Raw genomic sequence first — 13693 nt, forward strand, 5'->3', positions numbered from 1 at the left:
CAAAAAATTATGATAATAAGTATAAAATATTAGCTTCTTTAGAAGTTTTTAACCCCTTTTTCAAAAAGAAAATAGTTTTAAAATTCTAATTTAAGAAGTCGACCTACAAACAGTCTTTTATAGGTAGATGAAATTAGTGATCATCCAAAAAACTAAAAGAAAGTGTTCATGGAAAATAAAAATTGGGATATTAACTGTTTTTTTTACACTCCTTAATTTCGATATTAAAGAATAAGTTTCCTACTTATTATCTATTCTTTTTCCTTTTTAACCTACAAAATTCGACTTTTTTTAATAGGGAAATTAATTAATGAGTTTTCTACTTATTGTCTTATTCTTTTTTCTTTATAAACTACGAAAATTTTGACCTTCTTAGTTATTGTCTTATTCTTTTAACTTTTTTCCTTCGAAAATATTTACTTTCCCTGCAAACTATAAAAGGACTGTCTTTTACCTTCTCTGTCATTGGGGATATCAAGTAAGAGGAAGTTTCCTACTTTCTATTCTTTTATTCTCCCTTTTCTATCTTACGGCAGTTCTTTTCAAGAAAAATATTTTACTTGTATTGACAATTTTATCCAACATATAATACAGTTAATAATAAATATTATATGAATTAATTAAATGATTAAAGTGATATTATAGAAAATAACAATTTTCTTTTCAATAGTAAAATGCAAATTATTTAACTTTTTAATTAATAATAAATATAATTATTTTTGACGGATTAGAAAAAGAATAAATTATTATAGCTCATTGTAATAACCAAATTACATAACTAAACGAAGAAAAGAAGTTCTGAAAAGAAAAGAAAAACACTACTAAACCTGAAACGTTTTAACGAAAAGAAAAGAGCTCGTCAAGGATTCTTAAACAAAAACTTTTACAAAAAAAAAAAAAGATAATTATATGATTTTCCATATCAAAGTCCTAAATACTAGGCATTTAATTAAATGATTGTCCCTACATGTTAGAAAAATAATTGACTATTTTTACATATTAGGAAAATAATTAAAATTACTACTTTGTCCAATATAAAATATATTCTTAAAGGGCAAAAAAAGCAAACGATATTTTGCTAAGGGCCTTCGTGCTTTTAATATAGTATGTATGTATAGATATAGATATAGATAGATATAGATATAAAGTTGATACTTATCATAGATAAGTATCATTTCCTACGTAAAACCTCCTAAACATATCATAACGTAGATATATTTCAATGTAAGGCATTCAATTAACAAAAGTTCTAATTACCAACAGGTCTACGTAAGTATTGTTATCTTTTAATGACTATTCCATTCAATTGGTTTATATATGTGAAGTAACTTGCATAAAAGTTGAGATATTTATGATCAATTTTATGTATTTATTATACGTTTGTATTTAATTGAAGTAATAAAATCTGAATAGATTTTAGAGTTTTAAATATTAAGAATTTGTACATAGTTCAAATAAGGAAAGGTTTGGTAAACAAAACATAGTAGATTTTAAATACCTAAAACTTAAGAAAATAATTAAATGACTATTTTGTCTAGTGTGAACTCTATTTTAAAAGGATAAAAACGGCGAACGACATTTTGCTAAGGGCCTTCGTGCTTTTAATATAATACTAGTCTCAGGGTACGCGCTTTGCGCGTGTACCTATATCAATAAATACACAATTTAAACAAAACACGTAAATATTATTAGACGATATATTTGATTTATACATAAATTATAAAATAAAAATTAAAGAAAAATTCCTGAAAATAATAAATATTGTTCCCTTTTAATTAGCTCTATAAATGAAGACAATCATATATCAAAAAAGTTTTACAATGACCACATATATATCCTCATAATTGATTACTCATATTGATTACTCGTTGAGTACGAAAGAAAAATAAATGATAACTCATTATAAATATATTTTTTCATCTACTATTTCATCCTTATTGTTTCAAATTTACATTGTTATCAATTTGACTCTTAATTTTATATTATAAATTTTGCTCTATTATTCTTATTTCTTTCACCAGTAATTCTCTTCTTACGAAAACAAATTTATGTACGCTAAGAATTTTATCAACTTAACAAATAACTTTACTTATATAGTAAATTTGAAAAATAATTAAATTGAATTCTTCTGCTAAATAATTTAATTTAACGACTTAGTTATTTATTCTCAACACTAAAGACAATAACTTATTTTTTGTTAGTTCAAATTCTTAACATTATTTCATCATAATTTTCAAATATTAACTACAAATAACTTTATTCAATAGAATTATATTTTCCAAATAGTTAAAAAATCATTAGCATGTCAATTTTGGATTTTTGGTGCTTCCAAAGTCATTGTGTTTTTGTCTCATATAGAATTTTTCTAATTCATAATTTCTAATGTTTTGAATAATAGAAGATTCTTATAGTTTAACTCAATTTTAATTTTAACGGGTCTGGTTTTAGGGTACGCGCATTGTGTACCCTATACTAATGCTTCTAAATTTTTTAAAAATTACATAAATATCTAGTTTCTGTATACGTGCAAACTTTCTTCTCAAATATTAGAAAAATATCTTAAGATATGAAAATTTTTATTAGGTATATATTTCAAATATATTTATATCGTTGTTGGTAATAAACGTTCACCTATAAATAAATAGAAAAAAATAAATCGATAGACAGAGCATGGTAGGATGTAGATTATAATACCTGAGTAATTTATTATGATACAAAGCTTAATTAGAATATATTAGCTAAGTTATTTGGTCAATTGTACCCAAATTTTTGTTTATAGCACTACCAAAGTAGAATTTATAAAGATAAAAGAAAGAACGATGGTGTACAACGGGAAAAAAGGAGCTTAGCCTTAGCATCGTGATCCATGAACTGTTGAAATCCAAATCGACTCAAAAATCAAGAGCTTTCAAACACATCTCATTAATAGAGAAGAGAAATCATTCGTCAAAGTAAATAAACGTGCAAGTTAATATTCATATGAAAAATATATCTTCGGAAAGATTTTATATAAGTAAAATTTTATTAATTTTAAATTCCTAAATATTAGGTCCTTACATAATTCAAATAAGGAAAGATTAGTAGTGTCACGATCCGGATTTCCCACCCCCGGGAGTCGTGATGACGCCTATTAATGTGAGCTAGGCAAGCCAATCCTTAACTACTTATCTCATCATCCAATTATTCCTTTTTAACAATTATAAGGCGATAACACAAAAACAGCAGAACTTTAAATAATTAAGCGGAAGATAACAATTAAAATAGCTGAAATTTGTATCTATTACAACTACCTAAGCTTTAAATTACCCAAAACCTGGTGTCACAGTGTCACAGACCGTCTAAGATTGCTACGTACAAAGTATGAAGAAATAACAGTACACACTTTCCGAATAAAAGGAAAATGAAACAGGAAATAGGGATAGAGGGAGACGCCAGGGCCTGCGGACGCCTGCAGGTCTACCTTGGATCTCCGCGTGGACTGAAGGTAGCCTCCACACTACGGTCCAAAAGCTACTCTGGGATCTGCACATAGTGAAAAGTGTAGTATCAGCACAACTGACCCCATGTGCTGGTAAATGTCTAGCCTAACCTCAGCGAAGTAGTGACGAGGCTAGGACCAGACTACCAAATAACCTGTGCAGTTCAAATATATACAGCGGGAAAGAAGTACAAAAATAACCAGACAAAATGGGAGGGGGAGCATGCTGTGGGGGAGATAACAGTTCCGAATAGAAAGACATCAAATAAACGAAAGAAACAACATAACTCGGATATCAACAAAGAATCAGAAATCAATAAATGCACGGCATCACCCTTCGTGCTTTTACTCTCGTTCTCACCAAAGCAATCATATAATAAAAAATGTGCATGGCATCACCCTTCATGCTTTTACGCTATTTCCTCAACATATAATCAATAAAATCGGCATGGAATGGTACATCGTGCGGCACGACATCACCCTTCATGCTTTAACTCTCTTCCTCACCCAAACAACAATCACAAACAATAGGGCAAGGGAATAAATGAAATTGCAATAACGATCCCGGCAAGGAAACAACAATTCAACAAATAAATCCCGGCAAGGGAACAACATCAATAACCTCAACATCCCGGCAAGGGAGATAACGAATAAATCAACAATAGCCCGACAAGGGTGACAACATAATGATCTCTTATCTTTCTCACTTTTGCTTCGCAATTCACCTCACAACTCGAGCCAATTCTCTAGAGGTTCAATTATTACTTATACTTTCACAATTCGTTATACAACTTGAGCCAACGCTCCTCAATGTTCTTAGGTCACAATTCCTTCCACAAACTTTACACAACAAGTAGAAACCATTACCAAGGCATGAAAGATACAACGAAGTCATGATAATCACAATATAAGACTCACGGGCATGTTAGACACCAACGTATAGATACTCGTCACCATGCCTATACGTCGTACTCAACAATTACCACATAGTAAATAGGACTCGACTCCTAATCCCTCAAGTTAAGGTTAGACCAAACACTTCCCTCGATGCCACGAACACAATTCACGATTCAATTATAGTTTTACCCCTTGATTCCACCACCAATTCGCTCGTATCTAGTCACAAGTTACTTAATTACATCAATAAATGCTAAATGAATCAATTTGAATGCATGAAAATGAGTTTTCTAAAGTTTTACCCAAAAAGTCAAAAATCGCCCCCGGTCCCACATGGTCAAAACCTGAGGTTCGAACCAAAACCTGATTACCCATTCCCCCCACGAACCCAAATATATGATTTGTTTTGAAATTGGACCTCAAATCGAGGTCCAAATCCCCAATTTTTGAAAAACCTAGGTTCTACCCAAAACACCCAATTTCCCCCATGAAAATCATTGATTTTGAGTTGAAATCATGTGAAAAGATGTTAATGCTTGAAGAAAACAAGTTAGAAATCACTAACCAATGTTTTGGAGAAGAAAGGTTCTTTGAAAAATCGCCTCTTATGTTTTTGCGGTTTTGAAAAATGAAAAATAACTAAAAATTCCGTCTTAATATACCCCTCTCAGACTCCCTGTGTGGACCGCACAAAATCAACTTCGGCCGCATAGTCAGCAGTGAACCTGTGTGGACCGCACAAAATCAACTGCGGCCGCACAGTCACCAGTGAACCTGTGCTGACCGCACAAAATTAACTGTGGCCGCACAGTCACCAGTGCGGACAACACAAAATCAATGCGGACCGCACTAGCAGGTACATAGAGCTGCAGTTTTTCTGAACCTCCAATAGCCATGTTTTAAGCCTAAGACACCCCGGAACCTACCCGAAACTCACTCGAGCCCTCGGGACTCCCAACCAAATATGCATACTAACTCAAAAATATCATATGGACCTACTCGTGCGATCACATCATCAAAATAACATGCAAAATCATGAATTAAACCTCAAAACTCAACATTTCCATCAAGAACTCTCAAAGTTCACAACTCTTCAATCGGAAGTCCAACTCACGTCAAATAAACTTCGTTTTTCACCAAATTTCACAGTTATCTTTCAAATACTATAACAAGTTTGTACCGGGCTCCGGAACCAAAATACGGGCCCGACAATAATGGTTTCAAACATTAATTCTTTTCTTTATTTTTTAGATAATTCAGTGAAATAATTTCTTTCAAAAATTGATTTCTAAGGCTTGGGACCTCGGAATTCATTTCCGGGCATACGCCCAAGTCTCATATTTTACTGCGGACCTCTCGGGATCGTCGGAACACAGATCCGGGTCCGTTTGCTCAAAATGTTGACCAAAGTCAACCATAATTAAATTTTAACTCTAGAATTTCTATTTCTCATATTTTCACATAGAAGGCTTTTCGGATATAGGTCCAGACCACGCACGTAAATCAAGGTGGGGTAAAAAGGAGGTTTTTAAGCCTCGGAACGCTGAATTCACTTGTAACACAAGTGATGACCTTTTGGGTCATCGCATTCTCCACCTCTAAAACAATCGTTCGTCCTCGAACGAACATAAGAAGGAAGTACCTGAGTCGGGAAAAGATGGGGATAACGGCTCCGCATATCGGACTCGGACTCCCAGGTCAGGAGGTCAATGCCTTAGGAGCCTGACCTCTCCACTGAACATGAACAGAAGGAAAACTCTTCGATCTCAATTGACAAACCTGCCGGTCTAGAATAGCTACTGGCTCCTCCTCATAAGACAAGTCCTTGTCCAACTGGACAATGCTGAAATCTAACACGTGGGATGGATCGCCATGATATTTCCGAAGCATGGACACATGAAACACTGGGTGCATGGGTGATAAGCTCAGCGGCAATGGAAGTCTATAAGCTACCTCTCCCACTCGATCAAGAATCTCAAACGGGCCAATGAACCTAGGGCTAAGCTTGCCCTTCTTCCCAAATCTCATCACGCCCTTCATAGGCGACACTTGAAGCAATACCCTCTCACCGACCATGAATGCCAAATCACGAACCTTGCGGTCGACATAACTCTTTTGCCTGGACTAAGCTGTACGAAGACTATCCTGAATAATCCTAACCTTGTTCAAAGCCTCCTGAACCAGATCCGTACCTAATAACTGAGCCTCTCCCGGCTCAAACCATCCAATCGGAGACCGACACCGCCTACTATATAAAGCCTCATATGAAGCCATCTTAATACTCGACTGGTAGCTGTTGTTGTAGGCAAACTTTGCTAAAGGCAAAAACTGATCCCACGAGACTCCAAAGTCAATGACATAAGCTTGGAGCATATCCTCTAAAATCTGAATGGTCCGCTCGGACTACCCGTCCGTCTGAGGATGAAACGTTGTGCTCAACTCAACCCGTATGTCCAACTCTCACTAAACTGCCCTCCAGAAATGGGAGGTAAACTGCATACCTCGATCTGAAATGATAGACTCGGGCACACCATGAAGGCGAACAATCTCCCGGATATAGATCTCAGCTAACCTCTCGGAAGAATAAGAGATTGCCAAAGGAATGAAATGCGCTGACTTGGTAAGCCTATCAACAATAACCCACACTGCATCGAACTTCCTCTGAGTTCGTGGGAGACCAACAACGACGTCCATAGTGATACGCTCTCATTTCCACTCAGGAATCTCAATTTTTTGAAATGAACCGTCGGGCCTCTGATGCTCGTACTCAACCTGTTGACAATTCAAACACCGAGCCACATATGCAACAATATCCTTCTTCATTCTCCGCCACCAATAATGCTGCCGCAAATTCTGATACATCTTCGCGGCGCCCAGATGAATAGAGCACCGGGAACTATATGCCTCCTCTAAAATCAACTCTCGAATCACATCCACATTAGGCACACAAACGCAACCCTGCAATCTCAAAACTCCATCATCACCTAAGGTTGCTTGGCACATCCGTGCTGCACCGTGTCTAGGAGGACACACAAATGGGGATCATCATACTGCCGATCATGGATACGCTCCAATAAAGAAGAACGAGCGACCGTTCAAGCTAACACACAATTGGGCTCAGAAACATCCAACCTCACTAACTGATTGGCCAAAGCCTGAACATCCAAAGAAAGCGGTCTCTCACCGACCGGAATATAAGCAAGACTGCCCATACTGGCTGACTTCCCACTCAACGCATCGGCCACTATATTGGCCTTTCCCGGATGATATAAGATGGTGATATCATAGTCCATCAACAACTCCAACCACCTCTTCTGCCTCAAATTCAACTCCTTTTGCTTGAACAAGTACTGCAGACTCTTGTGATCCGTGAACACCTCACATGCCACGCCAATAGATAATGCCTCCAAATCTTCAACGCGTGAACAATGGTTGCCAACGCCAAATCATGAACCGGATAATTCTTCTCGTGAATCTTCAACTGCCGCAAAGCATAAGCAATGACCTTGCCATCCTGCATCAACACTACACCAAGCCCAATACGAGATGCATCACAATAAACTGTATATGGCCCTAAACTTGTGGGCAACACCAACACCGGTGCCGTAGTCAGAGCTGTCTTGAGCTTCTGAAAGCTCGCCTCACACTTATCCGACCATCTAAACTAGGCACCCTTCTGGGTCAACCTGGTCATCGGTGCTGCGATGGATGAAAACCCCTCCACAAACCAACGATAGTAGCCTGCCAGCCCCAAGAAACTCCGAATCTCTGTAGCTGATACTGGTCTAGGCCAGTTCTTGACTGCCTAAATCTTCTTCAGATCAACCTGAATACCCTCCACTGATACAACATGACCCAAGAATGCAACTGTACTCAACCAAAATTTACACTTCGAGAACTTAGCATATAACTGACTATCCCTCAAGGTCTGAAGAACCACTCTAAGATGCTGTTCGTGCTCCTCCCGGCTGCGGGAATAGATCAAAATATCATCAATGAAGACTATCACGAACGAATCCAAGTAAGGCGTGAACACTCGGTTCATCAAATCCATAAAAGTTGCTGGGGCATTCGTCAACCCAAATGACATCACCAAGAACTCGTAATGCCCGTACCGAGTGCGGAAAGCTGTCTTAGGGACATCGGATGCCCTAATCCTCAACTGATGGTAGCCAGATCTCAAGTCAATCTTCAAGAATATCTTGGCACCCTGAAGCTGATCAAACAAATCATCAATCCTCAGCAATGGATACTTATTCTTGATTGTAACCTTCTTCAACTATCGGTAATCAATACACATTCTCATCGAGCCGTCCTTCTTCTTAACAAACAACACCGGTGCACCCCAAGGCGAAACACTCGGCCTAATGAAACCCTTATCAAGCAAGTCTTGCAACTGCTCCTTCAACTCCTTCAACTCAGGCGGGGCCGTATGATACGGCAGGATATAAATGGGCTGTGTGCCCGGAGCCAAATCAATGCAAAAGTCAATATCCCTGTCGGGTGACATACCCGGCAGGTCTGAAGGAAAAACCTCAGGAAACTCATGAACAACAGGCACAAAATCAATAGAAAGAACCTCAGCACTAGAATCATGAACATATGCCAAATAGGCCAAACACCCCTTCTCGACCATACGCCGAGCCTTTACATAAGAGATGACACTACGGGTAGAATGACTAGGAGTCCCTCTCCACTCTAAATGAGGTAAACCCGACAAGGCTAAGGTCACAGTATTAGCATGACAATCCAAGATAGCGTGGTAAGGTGATAACCAGTCCATCCCCAATATGACATCGAAATCAACCATGTCCAGAAGAAGCAAATCTACGCGAGTCTCAAGACCTCCAATCACAAATATACTTGAACGATGGACTCGATCTATCACAATAGAATCACCCACCAGCGTAGGCACATAAACAGGATCACTCAAAGAATCACTAGGCATGACCAGATACTGTGCAAAATAAGAGGACACATACGAGTACGTAGACCCCGGATCAAATAACACTGAAGCATCTCTATCACAAACCAGAACTGTACCTGTAATAACTGCATCGAAAGCCTCAGCCTCGGGCCTAGCTGGAAGAGCATAACATTGGGGCTCGGCCTCACCACCCTGAACTACATCTCTAGGACGGCCTGCTGCTGGCTGGCCTCCACCTCTAGTGGCCTGAGCTCTACCTCTAGTACCTATACCTCCACCTCTAGCACCTCTACCCCTACCTCTAGCTGGCTGGGCGAGCTGTGGAACACCTGGTGCTTGAACCATGGCACGGGAACCCTGATGCTGAGAGCTACTCGGTGCTCGAGGGCAAAACCTAGCAATGTGACCCATATCACCACAAGTGTAACAAGCCCTCGGCTACTGAGACTGCTGGCCCTGACGACCTGAATGACCACCTTGAAAACTTTGAAGCGAGTGGTGCACTGATAGGAGTAGGTGGTGCACTTAAGGACTGCTGATCATAATACTGCATCTGAGGACCTTGGCCACCTGAAGTACCATGAGAAACCTGGAGTGCCGACTGAAAAATCCTAGGAGGATGGCCTCTACCATACGAATCTCTACCTCCAAACGAGGTACCACTGAATCGGCCTGAATGACGGGGCCTCTTATCCGACCCATGACCACCTCCCTGCGACAGAACCATCTCAACTCTCCGGGCCATATTGGCCGCCTCCTGAAAAGATATCTCACTCCCAGCCTCCCTAGCCATCTGAAGACGAATCGACTAAATAAGTCCATCAATGAACCTCCTCACTCTCTCTCTCTCGGTGGGAAGTATGATAAGAGCATGACGAGCCAAGTCGATGTATCTGGTCTCATACTGGGTAACAGTCATAGAACCCTGCTGGAGGCGCTCAAACTGCCTCCGATAGGCCTCTCTCTAAGTGATGGGGAGAAACTTCTCCAGAAATAGCTGCGTAATTGCTCCCAAGTCAAGGCTGGCAATCCGGCTGGTCTAGCTAAGCAATAATCTCTCCACCAAGTCTTGGCGAATCTAGATAAGCGAAAAGCGGCAAAATCGACCCCATTGGTCTCAACTATCCCCATATTCCTAAGAACCTCGTGACAACTATCTAGATAATCCTGGGAATCCTCAGTAGATGCACCACTGAAAGTAGTAGTGAAAAGCTTGGTGAACCTATCCAACCTCCACAAAGTATCGGTACACATAACTGCTCCATCGCCGGTCTGAGCTACCACACTCGGCTGAACTGCTCTAACTAGCTGAACCACTAGAGTATGAAACTGGGGAGCTACCTACTCTGGAGTGCGAGTAGCAGGAGTCTGGGCTCCTCCTCTTCTCAGGCTGGTTCTAGAGGAAGCAAGCCTGCTCGGGCGACACTCTCCATGAGGCCCACCAGACGGACCAGAGCATCTTGAAGAACTAGGGTATCAATAAACCCCTTTAGGACCTGAGCTGGGCCCACCGGAACTGCTAGGGCCGGAACCTCATCATCAAAGTCAACCTGAGGCTCCGCTGCTGGTGCTGCTGCTCGGGGCTGAGCTCTGCCCCTACCCCGGCCTCTAGCACGGCCTCGCCCTCTGCCCCTCGTGGGAGCTATTGCTGGGGGCTCGGGCTACTGGTTAGTGGATGAGGAAGCACGTGTTCTCGCCATCTACGAAAGAACAGAGTAGAAATTCAATTAGCATTGAGAAACCAAATCGCACGACAGGAGAGAATGAATGTGAAGTTGTTCATAACTTTGTAGCCTCTGAGGGATAAATACAGACGTCACCGTACCGATCCCTCAGACACTACTAAGCTTGTCTGTGAACTGTGAGACCCATGTAACCTAGAGCTCTGATACCAACTTGTTACGACCCGGATTTCTCACCCTCGGGAGTTGTGATGACGCCTACTAATGTGAGCTAGGCAAGTCAATCCTTAACTACTTATCTCATCATCCAATTATTTCTTTTTAACAATTATAAGGCGATAACGCAAAAGCATCGGAACTTTAAATAATTACGCGGAAGATAACAGTTAAAATAGCTGAAATCTATATCTATTACAACTAACTAAGCTTTAAATTACCCAAAACCTAGTGTCACAGTGTCACAGATTGTTTAAGATTGCTACATACAAAGTCTGAAGAAATAACAGTACACTGTTTCTGAATAAAAGGAAAATGAAACAGGAAATAGGGATAGAGGGAGACGCTAGGGCCTGCAGACACCTGCAGGTCTACCTTGGATCTCCGCGTGGACTGAAGGTAGCCTCCACACTATGGTCTAAAAGCTGCTCCGGGATCTACACATAGTGCAGAATATAGTATCAGTACAACATGTGCTGGTAAGTGTCTAGCCTAACCTTGGCGAAGTAGTGACAAGGCTAGGACCAGACTACCAAATAACCTGTGCAGTTCAAATATATACAACGAGAAAGAAGTACAAAAATAACCAAACAAAATGGGAGGGGGAACATACTGTGGGGGAGATAACAGTTCCGAAGAGAAAGACATCAAATAAACAAAAGAAACAACATAACTCGGATATCAACAAAGAATCAGAAATCAATAAATGCACGGCATCACCCTTCGTGCTTTTACTCTCGTTCTCACCAAAGCAATCATATAATAAAAAATGTGCACGACATCACCTTTCGTGCTTTTACTCTCTTTCCTCACCATATAATCAATAAAATCGGTACGGAATGGCACATCGTGCGGCACGACATCACCTTTCGTGCTTTACACTCTTTCCTCACAATACAAATAATGCACAACATCACCCTTCGTGCTTTAACTCTCTTCCTCACCCAAACAACAATCACAAACAATAGGGCAAGGGAATAAATGAAATTGCAATAACGATCCCGGCAAGGGAACAACAATTCAACAAATAAATTCCGGCAAGAGAACATCATCAATAACCTCAACATCTCGGCAAGGGAGATAACGAATAAATCAACAATAGCACGGCAAGGGCGACAACATAATGATCTCTTATCTTTCTCACTTTTGCTTCACAATTCACTTCACAACTTGAGTCAATGCTCTAGAGGTTCAATTATCACTTATACTTTAACAATTTGTTATACAACTTGAGCCAACGCTCCTCAATGTTCGTAGATCACAATTCCTTCCACAAACTTTACACAACAAGTAGAAACCATTGCCAAGGCATGAAAGATACAACGAAGTCATGATAATCACAATATAAGACTCACGGGCATGCTAGACACCAACGTATAGATACTCGTCACCATGCATATACGCCGTACTCAACAATTACCACATAGCAAATAGGACTCGACTCCTAATCCCTCAAGCTAAGGTTAGACCAAACACTTACCTCGATGCCACGAACACAATTCACGATTCAATTATAGCTTTACCCCTTGATTCCACCACCAATTCGCTCGTATCTAGTCACAAGTTATTTAATTACATCAATAAATGCTAAATGAATCAATTTGAATGCATGAAAATGAGTTTTCTAAAGTTTTACCCAAAAAGTCAAAAATCGCCCTCGGGCCCACATGGTCAAAACCCGAGGTTCGAACCAAAATCTGATTACCCATTCCTTCACGAACTCAAATATATGATTTGTTTTGAAATCGGACCTCAAATCGAGGTCCAAATCCCCATTTTTTTGAAAAACCTAGGTTCTACCCAAAACACCCAATTTCCACATGAAAATCATTGATTTTGAGTTAAAATCATGTGAAAAGATGTTAATGTTGAAGAAAACAAGTTAGAAATCACTTACCAATGTTATGGAGAAGAAGGGTTGTTTGAGAAATCGCCTCTTATGTTTTTGCAGTTTTGAAAAATAACTGAAAATCCCGTCTTAATGTACCCCTCTCAGACTTCCTGTGCGGACCGCACAAAATCAACTGCGGCCGCACAGTCACCAGTGAACCTGTGCTGACCGCACAAAATTAACTGTGTCCGCACAGTCACCGGTGCGGACAACACAAAATCAATGCGGACCGCACTAGCAGGTTCATAGAGCTGCAGTTTTTCTGAACCTCCAATAGCCATGTTTTAAGCCTAAGACACCCCGGAACCTACCCGAAACTCACCCGAGCCCTCGGGACTCCAAACCAAATGTGCATACTAACTCAAAAATATCATATGGACCTACTCGTGCGATCACATCATCAAAATAACATGTAAAATCATGAATTAAACCTCAAAACTCAACATTTTTATCAAAAACTCTCAAAGTTCATAACTCTTCAATCGGAAGTCCAACTCACGTCAAATAAACTTCGTTTTCACAAAATTTCATAGTTATCTTTCAAATACTATAACAAGTTTGTACGGGGCTCCGGAACCAAAATACGGGCCCGACAACAATGG

The 13693-nt window shown here is 39.8% G+C and overlaps 1 protein-coding gene across 1 annotated transcript in view; it reads left to right on the top strand.

Moving 5' to 3' along the window:
* The window catches only part of LOC107788638 (protein DETOXIFICATION 27-like), a 29940-nt gene that overhangs the window by 14103 nt on the left and 2144 nt on the right, over positions 1-13693 (top strand). The window lies entirely within an intron of this gene.

This window comes from Nicotiana tabacum, chromosome 16 (genome assembly GCF_000715075.1).
Source record: "Nicotiana tabacum cultivar K326 chromosome 16, ASM71507v2, whole genome shotgun sequence".
NCBI lineage: Eukaryota > Viridiplantae > Streptophyta > Magnoliopsida > Solanales > Solanaceae > Nicotiana > Nicotiana tabacum.